This window comes from Channa argus, unplaced genomic scaffold, assembly GCF_033026475.1.
Source record: "Channa argus isolate prfri unplaced genomic scaffold, Channa argus male v1.0 Contig031, whole genome shotgun sequence".
Lineage (NCBI taxonomy): Eukaryota > Metazoa > Chordata > Actinopteri > Anabantiformes > Channidae > Channa > Channa argus.
Genome location: NW_027125250.1, coordinates 282,959 through 297,087, shown reverse-complemented (window position 1 = coordinate 297,087; position 14,129 = coordinate 282,959). Strand labels below are relative to the sequence as shown.

The 14,129-nt window shown below is 42.4% G+C and overlaps 16 non-coding genes across 16 annotated transcripts; all 16 read right to left on the bottom strand.

The window, feature by feature from the left end:
- Positions 1–584: 584 nt before the first annotated feature.
- Positions 585–656, bottom strand: trnaq-cug (transfer RNA glutamine (anticodon CUG)). Its single transcript has one exon. It is a non-coding gene; the product is annotated as a tRNA-Gln (tRNA).
- Positions 657–1,194: 538 nt separating this feature from the next.
- Positions 1,195–1,277, bottom strand: trnal-aag (transfer RNA leucine (anticodon AAG)). The gene has a single exon. It is a non-coding gene; the product is annotated as a tRNA-Leu (tRNA).
- A 1,003-nt stretch (positions 1,278–2,280) lies between these two features.
- trnaq-cug (transfer RNA glutamine (anticodon CUG)) lies at positions 2,281–2,352 on the bottom strand. Its single transcript has one exon. It is a non-coding gene; the product is annotated as a tRNA-Gln (tRNA).
- A 538-nt stretch (positions 2,353–2,890) lies between these two features.
- On the bottom strand, positions 2,891–2,973 carry trnal-aag (transfer RNA leucine (anticodon AAG)). Its single transcript has one exon. It is a non-coding gene; the product is annotated as a tRNA-Leu (tRNA).
- A 1,023-nt stretch (positions 2,974–3,996) lies between these two features.
- Positions 3,997–4,068, bottom strand: trnaq-cug (transfer RNA glutamine (anticodon CUG)). The gene has a single exon. It is a non-coding gene; the product is annotated as a tRNA-Gln (tRNA).
- Positions 4,069–4,606: 538 nt separating this feature from the next.
- On the bottom strand, positions 4,607–4,689 carry trnal-aag (transfer RNA leucine (anticodon AAG)). Its single transcript has one exon. It is a non-coding gene; the product is annotated as a tRNA-Leu (tRNA).
- A 1,022-nt stretch (positions 4,690–5,711) lies between these two features.
- On the bottom strand, positions 5,712–5,783 carry trnaq-cug (transfer RNA glutamine (anticodon CUG)). The gene has a single exon. It is a non-coding gene; the product is annotated as a tRNA-Gln (tRNA).
- Positions 5,784–6,296: 513 nt separating this feature from the next.
- trnal-aag (transfer RNA leucine (anticodon AAG)) lies at positions 6,297–6,379 on the bottom strand. Its single transcript has one exon. It is a non-coding gene; the product is annotated as a tRNA-Leu (tRNA).
- Positions 6,380–7,401: 1,022 nt separating this feature from the next.
- trnaq-cug (transfer RNA glutamine (anticodon CUG)) lies at positions 7,402–7,473 on the bottom strand. The gene has a single exon. It is a non-coding gene; the product is annotated as a tRNA-Gln (tRNA).
- A 538-nt stretch (positions 7,474–8,011) lies between these two features.
- trnal-aag (transfer RNA leucine (anticodon AAG)) lies at positions 8,012–8,094 on the bottom strand. Its single transcript has one exon. It is a non-coding gene; the product is annotated as a tRNA-Leu (tRNA).
- A 1,022-nt stretch (positions 8,095–9,116) lies between these two features.
- trnaq-cug (transfer RNA glutamine (anticodon CUG)) lies at positions 9,117–9,188 on the bottom strand. The gene has a single exon. It is a non-coding gene; the product is annotated as a tRNA-Gln (tRNA).
- Positions 9,189–9,726: 538 nt separating this feature from the next.
- Positions 9,727–9,809, bottom strand: trnal-aag (transfer RNA leucine (anticodon AAG)). Its single transcript has one exon. It is a non-coding gene; the product is annotated as a tRNA-Leu (tRNA).
- A 1,003-nt stretch (positions 9,810–10,812) lies between these two features.
- Positions 10,813–10,884, bottom strand: trnaq-cug (transfer RNA glutamine (anticodon CUG)). The gene has a single exon. It is a non-coding gene; the product is annotated as a tRNA-Gln (tRNA).
- A 538-nt stretch (positions 10,885–11,422) lies between these two features.
- trnal-aag (transfer RNA leucine (anticodon AAG)) lies at positions 11,423–11,505 on the bottom strand. The gene has a single exon. It is a non-coding gene; the product is annotated as a tRNA-Leu (tRNA).
- Positions 11,506–12,492: 987 nt separating this feature from the next.
- Positions 12,493–12,564, bottom strand: trnaq-cug (transfer RNA glutamine (anticodon CUG)). The gene has a single exon. It is a non-coding gene; the product is annotated as a tRNA-Gln (tRNA).
- Positions 12,565–13,102: 538 nt separating this feature from the next.
- trnal-aag (transfer RNA leucine (anticodon AAG)) lies at positions 13,103–13,185 on the bottom strand. The gene has a single exon. It is a non-coding gene; the product is annotated as a tRNA-Leu (tRNA).
- Between the last annotated feature and the right edge of the window lie 944 nt (positions 13,186–14,129).

The window sequence follows — 14,129 nt, the reverse complement described above, 5'->3', positions numbered from 1 at the left end:
ATTGCACATTAAAACCTGAGAACAGCAAGCCAGCTTAAAGGTCCAGCTGGTTTTATTCATTCTACACTATAACAGGTCCCACCGTGATTTGAACTCAGATTGCTGGATTCATAGTCCAGAGTGCTTACCTATACACCAGGGAATCTCCAGATGCTGCCAAATGAAGCAAGTGTGCACTGGAAAAGTGAACAGTGTTACACAGACACTAGTTTTAATATATTTCAAATACTAACCCTTATGACAAAAATAAGGAAGCACTTGAAAACTAGGGTAGGGTTATAAAAGAGGAATTGGGGATTGTGTCTGGGATCGCACTTCATGCCCAAAATGTGTTTTTAGCATTATGTGACAGAATTCAGCAAGGATATTTAGCTAAGAGTGTGTTTATTTTAAACCATTGTGCAGGCTTGGCCTCATTTCTGTGCCGGTATCAGTTTTTTTAGACTTGTCATGAGTGTTTAGTGCACATAGTATTCTGTTTCTGGAACAAGATGAGCTCCATGACAATGCCACTGTGAGTCTCCCAGTTGGTGGAGTAACTGAGTCACTCATTGCATTGAGAAAAGCTACAACCTGCCAACAGTAGGTCCCACCGAGATTTGAACTCGGATCGCTGGATTCAGAGTCCAGAGTGCTCACCATTACACCATGGAACCTTTCCACATTGCTAGCTTAATGTTGTTGAACAGGTTCTTCCACACAATTTGATTCATTTCATTATTGTCTCCAACTTGACAACTTGGAGATTTGGCTGATCATGTAGCAAACTAAAAAAATGTCAATACAAGGCGGTTTGGGTACATCTAAGCACTGTGTCACTTTTATCTCAGTGTGTGATATTCATTGCATCTATCCAGATGCACTGTAACTTGTATAACATCAAAATCTATGGATTTGGCCAATAGAGTCAGTCTCAAATGGACTCTCATTAGTGATTATAGGGCATAGATGAAAGACTACCTTTGATACGTAACTAGAGGGGTGCCAAAGCCATGCTCCTTGAGCTCTACAGCCCTGCTTGCTTGTCAGCTATCCGTGCTTTACCCACTGCTCCTGCACTTTCTGTCTGATTGAACACACCTTATCCAGGTAAGCAGTCTTGGAGAATGGGTGGTTCCCCACCTCTGACGAATGTGGAAGAATGGATCCAATGTGTTTTCCAAGTGTCAGCTGTTGTACTTAAAAAACAACATTTGTCAGAAGTGGGATTCGAACCCACGCCTCCAGGAGAGACTGCAACCTTAACGCAGTGCCTTAGACCGCTCGGCCATCCTGACAACAGAACAGGCTTGGTTCGGTACTCCGAAAAAAATGCGCAAAGACAGCATTTAGATTAGGCGTAATTATTGTAAATCAAATGTGCAAACTCGTCATCAGCCTATCTCTTTATCAGTTTATTGCTACCCTGGCCATCAGTGATGGATGCGTGAAGTATGGTATGTCTCAGGCAAAAAAGTGCTTGTTGATTAAGCCACTACACACCTGTCAGCTGGTATTGGTGTTCTTCTGCCCTATACTGGCAAGACATCAATTCATAGAGCTTTAACATATACATTCAGTTTTTCAGCAAACTCCAGAAAAGGTACCCAGTATCCAAATATTGCATTAAATTAATTGAACCACGTCATTTGGTAGAGTACTAGAGTCATTGAATGGAGCATAAGAGAAAGAACAGTTGCCAAAGTTGCCTGCATTTATTGCACATTAAAACCTGAGAACAGCAAGCCAGCTTAAAGGTCCAGCTGGTTTTATTCATTCTACACTATAACAGGTCCCACCCTGATTTGAACTCAGATTGCTGGATTCATAGTCCAGAGTGCTTACCTATACACCAGGGAATCTCCAGATGCTGCCAAATGAAGCAAGTGTGCACTGGAAAAGTGAACAGTGTTACACAGACACTAGTTTTAATATATTTCAAATACTAACCCTTATGACAAAAATAAGGAAGCACTTGAAAACTAGGGTAGGGTTATAAAAGAGGAATTGGGGATTGTGTCTGGGATCGCACTTCATGCCCAAAATGTTTTTTTAGCATTATGTGACAGAGATCAGCAAGGATATTTAGCTAAGAGTGTGTTCATTTTAAACCATCGTGCAGGCTTGGCCTCATTTCTGTGCCGGTATCAGTTTTTTTAGACTTGTCATGAGTGTTTAGTGCACATAGTATTCTGTTTCTGGAACAAGATGAGCTCCATGACAATGCCACTGTGAGTCTCCCAGTTGGTGGAGTAACCGAGTCACTCATTGCATCGAGAAAAGCTACAACCTGCCAACAGTAGGTCCCACCGAGCTTTGAACTCGGATTGCTGGATTCAGAGTCCAGAGTGCTCACCATTATACCATGGAACCTTTCCACATTGCTAGCTTAATGTTGTTGAACAGGTTCTTCCACACAATTTGATTCATTTCATTATTGTCTCCAACTTGACAACTTGGAGATTTGGCTGATCATGTAGCAAACTAATAAAATGTCAATACAAGGCGGTTTGGGTACATCTAAGCACTGTGTCACTTTTATCTCAGTGTGTGATGTTCATTGCATCTATCCAGATGCAATGTAACTTGTATAACATCAAAATCTATGGATTTGGCGAATAGAGTCAGTCTCAAATGGACTCTCATTAGTGATTATAGGGCATAGATGAAAGACTACCTTTGATACGTAACTAGTGGGGTGCCAAAGCCATGCTCCTTGAGCTCCACAGCCCTGCTTGCTTGTCAGCTATCCGTGCTTTACCCACTGCTCCTGCACTTTCTGTCTGATTGAACACACCTTATCCAGGTAAGCAGTCTTGGAGAATAGGTGGTTCCCCACCTCTGACGAATGTGGAAGAATGGATCCAATGTGTTTTCCAAGTGTCAGCTGTTGTCCTTAAAAAACAACATTTGTCAGAAGTGGGATTTGAACCCACGCCTCCAGGAGAGACTGCGACCTTAACGCAGCGCCTTAGACCGCTCGGCCATCCTGACAACAGAACAGGCTTGGTTTGGTACTCCAAAAAAAAATGCGCAAAGACAGCATTTAGATTAGGCGTAATTATTGTAAATCAAATGTGCAAACTCGTCATCAGCCTATCTCTTTATCAGTTTATTGCTACCCTGGCCATCAGTGATGGATGCGTGAAGTATGGTATGTCTCAGGCAAAAAAGAGCTTGTTGATTAAGCCACTACACACCTGTCAGCTGGTATTGGTGTTCTTCTGCCCTTTACTGGCAAGACATCAATTCATAGAGCTTTAACATATACATTCAGTTTTTCAGCAAACTCCAGAAAAGGTAAACAGTATCCAAATATTGCATTAAATTAATTGAACCACGTCATTTGGTAGAGTACTAGAGTCATTGAATGGAGCATAAGAGAAAGAACAGTTGCCAAAGTTGCCTGCATTTATTGCACATTAAAACCTGAGAACAGCAAGCCAGCTTAAAGGTCCAGCTGGTTTTATTCATTCTACACTATAACAGGTCCCACCGTGATTTGAACTCAGATTGCTGGATTCATAGTCCAGAGTGCTTACCTATACACCAGGGAATCTCCAGATGCTGCCAAATGAAGCAAGTGTGCACTGGAAAAGTGAACAGTGTTACACAGACACTATTTTTAATATATTTCAAATACTAACCCTTATGACAAAAATAAGGAAGCACTTGAAAACTAGGGTAGGGTTATAAAAGAGGAATTGGGGATTGTGTCTGGGATCGCACTTCATGCCCAAACTTGAATGGAATGCCCAAAATGTGTTTTTAGCATTATGTGACAGAGATCAGCAAGGATACTTAGCTAAGAGTGTGTTTATTTTAAACCATCGTGCAGGCTTGGCCTCATTTCTGTGCCGGTATAAGTTTTTTTAGACTTGTCATGAGTGTTTAGTGCACATAGTATTCTGTTTCTGGAACAAGATGAGCTCCATGACAATGCCACTGTGAGTCTCCCAGTTGGTGGAGTAACCGAGTCACTCATTTCATCGAGAAAAGCTACAACCTGCCAACAGTAGGTCCCACCGAGATTTGAACTCGGATCGCTGGATTCAGAGTCCAGAGTGCTCACCATTACACCACGGAACCTTTCCACATTGCTAGCTTAATGTTGTTGAACAGGTTCTTCCACACAATTTGATTCATTTCATTATTGTCTCCAAATTGACAACTTGGAGATTTGGCTGATCATGTAGCAAACTAAAAAAATGTCAATATTAGGCGGTTTGGGTACATCTAAGCACTGTGTCACTTTTATCTCAGTGTGTGATATTCATTGCATCTATCCAGATGCACTGTAACTTGTATAACATCAAAATCTATGGATTTGGCCAATAGAGTCAGTCTCAAATGGACTCTCATTAGTGATTATAGGGCATAGATGAAAGACTACCTTTGATACGTAACTAGAGGGGTGCCAAAGCCATGCTCCTTGAGCTCCACAGCCCTGCTTGCTTGTCAGCTATCCGTGCTTTACCCACTGCTCCTGCACTTTCTGTCTGATTGAACACACCTTATCCAGGTAAGCAGTCTTGGAGAATAGGTGGTTCCCCACCTCTGACGAATGTGGAAGAATGGATCCAATGTGTTTTCCAAGTGTCAGCTGTTGTCCTTAAAAAACAACATTTGTCAGAAGTGGGATTCGAACCCACGCCTCCAGGAGAGACTGCGACCTTAACGCAGCGCCTTAGACCGCTCGGCCATCCTGACAACAGAACAGGCTTGGTTTGGTACTCCAAAAAAAATGCGCAAAGACAGCATTTAGATTAGGCGTAATTATTGTAAATCAAATGTGCAAACTCGTCATCAGCCTATCTCTTTATCGGTTTATTGCTACCCTGGCCATCAGTGATGGATGCGTGAAGTATGGTATGTCTCAGGCAAAAAAGAGCTTGTTGATTAAGACACTACACACCTGTCAGCTGGTATTGGTGTTCTTCTGCCCTTTACTGGCAAGACATCAATTCATAGAGCTTTAACATATACATTCAGTTTTTCAGCAAACTCCAGAAAAGGTAACCAGTATCCAAATATTGCATTATATTAATTGAACCACTTCATTTGGTAGAGTACTAAAGTCATTGAATGGAGCATAAGAGAAAGAACTGTTGCCAAAGTTGCCTGCATTTATTGCACATTAAAACCTGAGAACAGCAAGCCAGCTTAAAGGTCCAGCTGGTTTTATTTATTCTACAGTATAACAGGTCCCATCGTGATTTGAACTCAGATTGCTGGATTCATAGTCCAGAGTGCTTACCTATACACCAGGGAATCTCCAGATGCTGCCAAATGAAGCAAGTGTGCACTGGAAAAGTGAACAGTGTTACACAGACACTATTTTTAATATATTTCAAATACTAACCCTTATGACAAAAATAAGGAAGCACTTGAAAACTAGGGTAGGGTTATAAAAGAGGAATTGGGGATTGTGTCTGGGATCGCACTTCATGCCCAAACTTGAATGGAATGCCCAAAATGTGTTTTTAGCATTATGTGACAGAGATCAGCAAGGATACTTAGCTAAGAGTGTGTTTATTTTAAACCATCGTGCAGGCTTGGCCTCATTTCTGTGCCGGTTTCAGTTTTTTTAGACTTGTCATGAGTGTTTAGTGCACATAGTATTCTGTTTCTGGAACAAGATGAGCTCCATGACAATGCCACTGTGAGTCTCCCAGTTGGTGGAGTAACCGAGTCAATCATTGTATCGAGAAAAGCTACAACCTGCCAACAGTAGGTCCCACCGAGATTTGAACTCGGATCGCTGGATTCAGAGTCCAGAGTGCTCACCATTACACCATGGAACCTTTCCACATTGCTAGCTTTATGTTGTTGAACAGGTTCTTCCACACAATTTGATTCATTTCATTATTGTCTCCAACTTGACAACTTGGAGATTTGGCTGATCATGTAGCAAACTAAAAAAATGTCAATACGAGGCAGTTTGGGTACATCTAAGCACTGTGTCACTTTTATCTCAGTGTGTGATGTTCATTGCATCTATCCAGATGCACTGTAACTTGTATAACATGAAAATCTATGGATTTGGCCAATAGAGTCAGTCTCAAATAGACTCTCATTAGTGATTATAGGGCATAGATGAAAGACTACCTTTGATACGTAACTAGAGGGGTGCCAAAGCCATGCTCCTTGAGCTCCACAGCCCTGCTTGCTTGTCAGCTATCCGTGCTTTACCCACTGCTTCTGCACTTTCTGTCTGATTGAACACACCTTAGGTGATTCCCCACCTCTGACGAATGTGGAAGAATGGATCCAATGTTTTTTCCAAGTGTCAGCTGTTGTCCTTAAAAAACAACATTTGTCAGAAGTGGGATTTGAACCCACGCCTCCAGGAGAGACTGCGACCTTAACGCAGCGCCTTAGACCGCTCGGCCATCCTGACAACAGAACAGGCTTGGTTTGGTACTCCAAAAAAAATGCGCAAAGACAGCATTTAGATTAGGCGTAATTATTGTAAATCAAATGTGCAAACTCGTCATCAGCCTATCTCTTTATCGGTTTATTGCTACCCTGGCCATCAGTGATGGATGCGTGAAGTATGGTATGTCTCAGGCAAAAAAGAGCTTGTTGATTAAGACACTACACACCTGTCAGCTGGTATTGGTGTTCTTCTGCCCTTTACTGGCAAGACATCAATTCATAGAGCTTTAACATATACATTCAGTTTTTCAGCAAACTCCAGAAAAGGTAACCAGTATCCAAATATTGCATTATATTAATTGAACCACTTCATTTGGTAGAGTACTAAAGTCATTGAATGGAGCATAAGAGAAAGAACTGTTGCCAAAGTTGCCTGCATTTATTGCACATTAAAACCTGAGAACAGCAAGCCAGCTTAAAGGTCCAGCTGGTTTTATTTATTCTACAGTATAACAGGTCCCATCGTGATTTGAACTCAGATTGCTGGATTCATAGTCCAGAGTGCTTACCTATACACCAGGGAATCTCCAGATGCTGCCAAATGAAGCAAGTGTGCACTGGAAAAGTGAACAGTGTTACACAGACACTATTTTTAATATATTTCAAATACTAACCCTTATGACAAAAATAAGGAAGCACTTGAAAACTAGGGTAGGGTTATAAAAGAGGAATTGGGGATTGTGTCTGGGATCGCACTTCATGCCCAAACTTGAATGGAATGCCCAAAATGTGTTTTTAGCATTATGTGACAGAGATCAGCAAGGATACTTAGCTAAGAGTGTGTTTATTTTAAACCATCGTGCAGGCTTGGCCTCATTTCTGTGCCGGTTTCAGTTTTTTTAGACTTGTCATGAGTGTTTAGTGCACATAGTATTCTGTTTCTGGAACAAGATGAGCTCCATGACAATGCCACTGTGAGTCTCCCAGTTGGTGGAGTAACCGAGTCAATCATTGCATCGAGAAAAGCTACAACCTGCCAACAGTAGGTCCCACCGAGATTTGAACTCGGATCGCTGGATTCAGAGTCCAGAGTGCTCACCATTACACCATGGAACCTTTCCACATTGCTAGCTTTATGTTGTTGAACAGGTTCTTCCACACAATTTGATTCATTTCATTATTGTCTCCAACTTGACAACTTGGAGATTTGGCTGATCATGTAGCAAACTAAAAAAATGTCAATACGAGGCAGTTTGGGTACATCTAAGCACTGTGTCACTTTTATCTCAGTGTGTGATGTTCATTGCATCTATCCAGATGCACTGTAACTTGTATAACATGAAAATCTATGGATTTGGCCAATAGAGTCAGTCTCAAATAGACTCTCATTAGTGATTATAGGGCATAGATGAAAGACTACCTTTGATACGTAACTAGAGGGGTGCCAAAGCCATGCTCCTTGAGCTCCACAGCCCTGCTTGCTTGTCAGCTATCCGTGCTTTACCCACTGCTCCTGCACTTTCTGTCTGATTGAACACACCTTATCCAGGTAAGCAGTCTTGGAGAATAGGTGGTTCCCCACCTCTGACGAATGTGGAAGAATGGATCCAATGTGTTTTCCAAGTGTCAACTGTTGTCCTTAAAAAACAACATTTGTCAGAAGTGGGATTTGAACCCACGCCTCCAGGAGAGACTGCGACCTTAACGCAGCGCCTTAGACCGCTCGGCCATCCTGACAACAGAAAAGGCTTGGTTTGGTACTCCAAAAAAAATGTGCAAAGACAGCATTTAGATTAGGCGTAATTATTGTAAATCAAATGTGCAAATTCGTCATCAGCCTATCTCTTTATCAGTTTATTGCTACCCTGGCCATCAGTGATGGATGCGTGAAGTATGGTATGTCTCAGGCAAAAAAGAGCTTGTTGATTAAGCCACTACACACCTGTCAGCTGGTATTGGTGTTCTTCTGCCCTTTACTGGCAAGACATCAATTCATAGAGCTTTAACATATACATTCAGTTTTTCAGCAAACTCCAGAAAAGGTAAACAGTATCCAAATATTGCATTAAATTAATTGAACCACGTCATTTGGTAGAGTACTAGAGTCATTGAATGGAGCATAAGAGAAAGAACAGTTGCCAAAGTTGCCTGCATTTATTGCACATTAAAACCTGAGAACAGCAAGCCAGCTTAAAGGTCCAGCTGGTTTTATTCATTCTACACTATAACAGGTCCCACCGTGATTTGAACTCAGATTGCTGGATTCATAGTCCAGAGTGCTTACCTATACACCAGGGAATCTCCAGATGCTGCCAAATGAAGCAAGTGTGCACTGGAAAAGTGAACAGTGTTACACAGACACTAGTTTTAATATATTTCAAATACTAACCCTTATGACAAAAATAAGGAAGCACTTGAAAACTAGGGTAGGGTTATAAAAGAGGAATTGGGGATTGTGTCTGGGATCGCACTTCATGCCCAAACTTGAATGGAATGCCCAAAATGTTTTTTTAGCATTATGTGACAGAGATCAGCAAGGATATTTAGCTAAGAGTGTGTTCATTTTAAACCATCGTGCAGGCTTGGCCTCATTTCTGTGCCGGTATCAGTTTTTTTAGACTTGTCATGAGTGTTTAGTGCACATAGTATTCTGTTTCTGGAACAAGATGAGCTCCATGACAATGCCACTGTGAGTCTCCCAGTTGGTGGAGTAACCGAGTCACTCATTGCATCGAGAAAAGCTACAACCTGCCAACAGTAGGTCCCACCGAGATTTGAACTCGGATCTCTGGATTCAGAGTCCAGAGTGCTCACCATTACACCATGGAACCTTTCCACATTGCTAGCTTAATGTTGTTGAACAGGTTCTTCCACACAATTTGATTCATTTCATTATTGTCTCCAACTTGACAACTTGGAGATTTGGCTGATCATGTAGCAAACTAAAAAAATGTCAATACAAGGCGGTTTGGGTACATCTAAGCACTGTGTCACTTTTATCTCAGTGTGTGATATTCATTGCATCTATCCAGATGCACTGTAACTTGTATAACATCAAAATCTATGGATTTGGCGAATAGAGTCAGTCTCAAATGGACTCTCATTAGTGATTATAGGGCATAGATGAAAGACTACCTTTGATACGTAACTAGAGGGGTGCCAAAGCCATGCTCCTTGAGCTCCACAGCCCTGCTTGCTTGTCAGCTATCCGTGCTTTACCCACTGCTCCTGCACTTTCTGTCTGATTGAACACACCTTATCCAGGTAAGCAGTCTTGGAGAATAGGTGGTTCCCCACCTCTGACGAATGTGGAAGAATGGATCCAATGTGTTTTCCAAGTGTCAGCTGTTGTCCTTAAAAAACAACATTTGTCAGAAGTGGGATTCGAACCCACGCCTCCAGGAGAGACTGCGACCTTAACGCAGCGCCTTAGACCGCTCGGCCATCCTGACAACAGAACAGGCTTGGTTTGGTACTCCGAAAAAAATGCGCAAAGACAGCATTTAGATTAGGTGTAATTATTGTAAATCAAATGTGCAAACTCGTCATCAGCCTATCTCTTTATCAGTTTATTGCTACCCTGGCCATCAGTGATGGATGCGTGAAGTATGGTATGTCTCAGGCAAAAAAGAGCTTGTTGATTAAGCCACTACACACCTGTCAGCTGGTATTGGTGTTCTTCTGCCCTTTACTGGCAAGACATTATTTCATAGAGCTTTAACATATACATTCAGTTTTTCAGCAAACTCCAGAAAAGGTAAACAGTATCCAAATATTGCATTATATTAATTGAACCACGGCATTTGGTAGAGTACTAAAGTCATTGAATGGAGCATAAGAGAAATAACTGTTGCCAAAGTTGCCTGCATTTATTGCACATTAAAACCTGAGAACAGCAAGCCAGCTTAAAGGTCCAGCTGGTTTTATTCATTCTACACTATAACAGGTCCCATCGTGATTTGAACTCAGATTGCTGGATTCATAGTCCAGAGTGCTTACCTATACACCAGGGAATCTCCAGATGCTGCCAAATGAAGCAAGTGTGCACTGGAAAAGTGAACAGTGTTACACAGACACTAGTTTTAATATATTTCAAATACTAACCCTTATGACAAAAATAAGGAAGCACTTGAAAACTAGGGTAGGGTTATAAAAGAGGAATTGGGGATTTTGTCTGGGATCGCACTTCATGCCCAAAATGTGTTTTTAGCATTATGTGACAGAATTCAGCAAGGATATTTAGCTAAGAGTGTGTTTATTTTAAACCATTGTGCAGGCTTGGCCTCATTTCTGTGCCGGTATCAGTTTTTTTAGACTTGTCATGAGTGTTTAGTGCACATAGTATTCTGTTTCTGGAACAAGATGAGCTCCATGACAATGCCACTGTGAGTCTCCCAGTTGGTGGAGTAACTGAGTCACTCATTGCATTGAGAAAAGCTACAACCTGCCAACAGTAGGTCCCACCGAGATTTGAACTCGGATCGCTGGATTCAGAGTCCAGAGTGCTCACCATTACACCATGGAACCTTTCCACATTGCTAGCTTAATGTTGTTGAACAGGTTCTTCCACACAATTTGATTCATTTCATTATTGTCTCCAACTTGACAACTTGGAGATTTGGCTGATCATGTAGCAAACTAAAAAAATGTCAATACAAGGCGGTTTGGGTACATCTAAGCACTGTGTCACTTTTATCTCAGTGTGTGATATTCATTGCATCTATCCAGATGCACTGTAACTTGTATAACATCAAAATCTATGGATTTGGCCAATAGAGTCAGTCTCAAATGGACTCTCATTAGTGATTATAGGGCATAGATGAAAGACTACCTTTGATACGTAACTAGAGGGGTGCCAAAGCCATGCTCCTTGAGCTCTACAGCCCTGCTTGCTTGTCAGCTATCCGTGCTTTACCCACTGCTCCTGCACTTTCTGTCTCATTGAACACACCTTATCCAGGTAAGCAGTCTTGGAGAATAGGTGGTTCCCCACCTCTGACGAATGTGGAAGAATGGATCCAATGTGTTTTCCAAGTGTCAGCTGTTGTCCTTAAAAAACAACATTTGTCAGAAGTGGGATTCCAACCCACGCCTCCAGGAGAGACTGCGACCTTAACGCAGCGCCTTAGACCGCTCGGCCATCCTGACAACAGAACAGGCTTGGTTTGGTACTCCAAAAAAAATGCGCAAAGACAGCATTTAGATTAGGCGTAATTATTGTAAATCAAATGTGCAAACTCGTCATCAGCCTATCTCTTTATCAGTTTATTGCTACCCTGGCCATCAGTGATGGATGCGTGAAGTATGGTATGTCTCAGGCAAAAAAGTGCTTGTTGATTAAGCCACTACACACCTGTCAGCTGGTATTGGTGTTCTTCTGCCCTATACTGGCAAGACATCAATTCATAGAGCTTTAACATATACATTCAGTTTTTCAGCAAACTCCAGAAAAGGTACCCAGTATCCAAATATTGCATTAAATTAATTGAACCACGTCATTTGGTAGAGTACTAGAGTCATTGAATGGAGCATAAGAGAAAGAACAGTTGCCAAAGTTGCCTGCATTTATTGCACATTAAAACCTGAGAACAGCAAGCCAGCTTAAAGGTCCAGCTGGTTTTATTCATTCTACACTATAACAGGTCCCACCCTGATTTGAACTCAGATTGCTGGATTCATAGTCCAGAGTGCTTACCTATACACCAGGGAATCTCCAGATGCTGCCAAATGAAGCAAGTGTGCACTGGAAAAGTGAACAGTGTTACACAGACACTAGTTTTAATATATTTCAAATACTAACCCTTATGACAAAAATAAGGAAGCACTTGAAAACTAGGGTAGGGTTATAAAAGAGGAATTGGGGATTGTGTCTGGGATCGCACTTCATGCCCAAAATGTTTTTTTAGCATTATGTGACAGAGATCAGCAAGGATTATTATTTTAAACCATCGTGCAGGCTTGGCGTCATTTCTGTGCCGGTATCAGTTTTTTTGGAATTGTCATGAGTGTTTAGTGCACATAGTATTCTGTTTCTTGAACAAGATGAGCTCCATGACAATGCCACTGTGAGTCTCCCAGTTGGTGGAGTAACCGAGTCATTCATTGGATCGAGGAAAGCTACAACCTGCCAACAGTAGGTCCCACCGAGATTTGAACTCGGATCGCTGGATTCAGAGTCCAGAGTGCTCACCATTACACCATGGAACCTTTCCACATTGCTAGCTTAATGTTGTTGAACAAGTTCTTCCACACAATTTGATTCATTTCATTATTGTCTCCAACTTGACAACTTGGAGATTTGGCTGATCATGTAGCAAACTAAAAAAATGTCAATACGAGGCGGTTTGGGTACATCTAAGCACTGTGTCACTTTTATCTCAGTGTGTGATGTTCATTGCATCTATCCAGATGCAATGTAACTTGTATAACATCAAAATCTATGGATTTGGCCAATAGAGTCAGTCTCAAATGGACTCTCATTAGTGATTATAGGGCATAGATGAAAGACTACCTTTGATACGTAACTAGTGGAGTGCCAAAGCCATGCTCCTTGAGCTACACAGCCCTGCTTGCTTGTCAGCTATCCGTGCTTTACCCATTGCTCCTGCACTTTCTGTCTGATTGAACACACCTTATCCAGGTAAGCAGTCTTGGAGAATAGGTGGTTCCCTACCTCTGACGAATGTGGAAGAATGGATCCAATGTGTTTTCCAAGTGTCAGCTGTTGTCCTTAAAAAACAACATTTGTCAGAAGTGGGATTCCAACCCACGCCTCCAGGAGAGACTGCGACCTTAACGCAGCGCCTTAGACCGCTCGGCCATCCTGACAACAGAACAGGCTTGGTTTGGTACTCCAAAAAAAATGCGCAAAGACAGCATTTAGATTAGGCGTAATTATTGTAAATCAAAAGTGCAAACTCGTCATCAGCCTATCTCTTTATCAGTTTATTGAAGTTGCAACTGGATTCTGGACTTCCTGACTGGGAGACCCCAGTCAGTCCGGATCGGGAACAACATCTCCAGCACCACCACACTGAGCACTGGAGCCCCTCAGGGCTTTGTGCTCAGCTCTCTGCTGTTCACTCTGCTGACGCACGACTGTGTAGCAATGCACAGCTCAAACCACATAGTCAAGTTTGCTGATGACACGACCGTGGTGGGTCTAATCAGCAAGAACGACGAGTCAGCCTACAGAGAGGAGGTGCAACGTGCAACGATTAACAGCCTGGTGTGGAGCAAACAACCTGTCTCTGAACGTTGACAAAACTAAAGAGATGGTTGTGGACTTCAGGAGAGCACAGGGTGACCATTCTCCATTGATCATCGATGGATCCTCAGTGGAGATAGTCAAGAGCACCAAATTCCTTGGTGTTCATCTGGCGGACAACCTCACCTGGTCAGTCAACACCAGCTCCATCACCAAGAAGGCCCAGCAGCGTCTCTACTTCCTGAGAAGGCTGAGGAAAGCCCATCTCCCTCCCCCCATCCTGACCATGTTCTACAGAGGGACCATTGAGAGCATCCTGAGCAGCTGCATCACTGCCTGGTTTGGGAACTGCACCGTCGCGGATCGCAAGACCCTACAGAGGATAGTGAGGACAGCTGAGAAGATCATCGGAGTCTCTCTGCCCTCTATCATGCACATTTACACCACACGCTGCATCCGCAAAGCCAACAGCATTGTGGACGACCCCACACACCCATCACACACACTCTTCACACTCCTGCCATCAGGAAAGAGGTTCCGAAGCATTCGGGCCACCACATCCAGA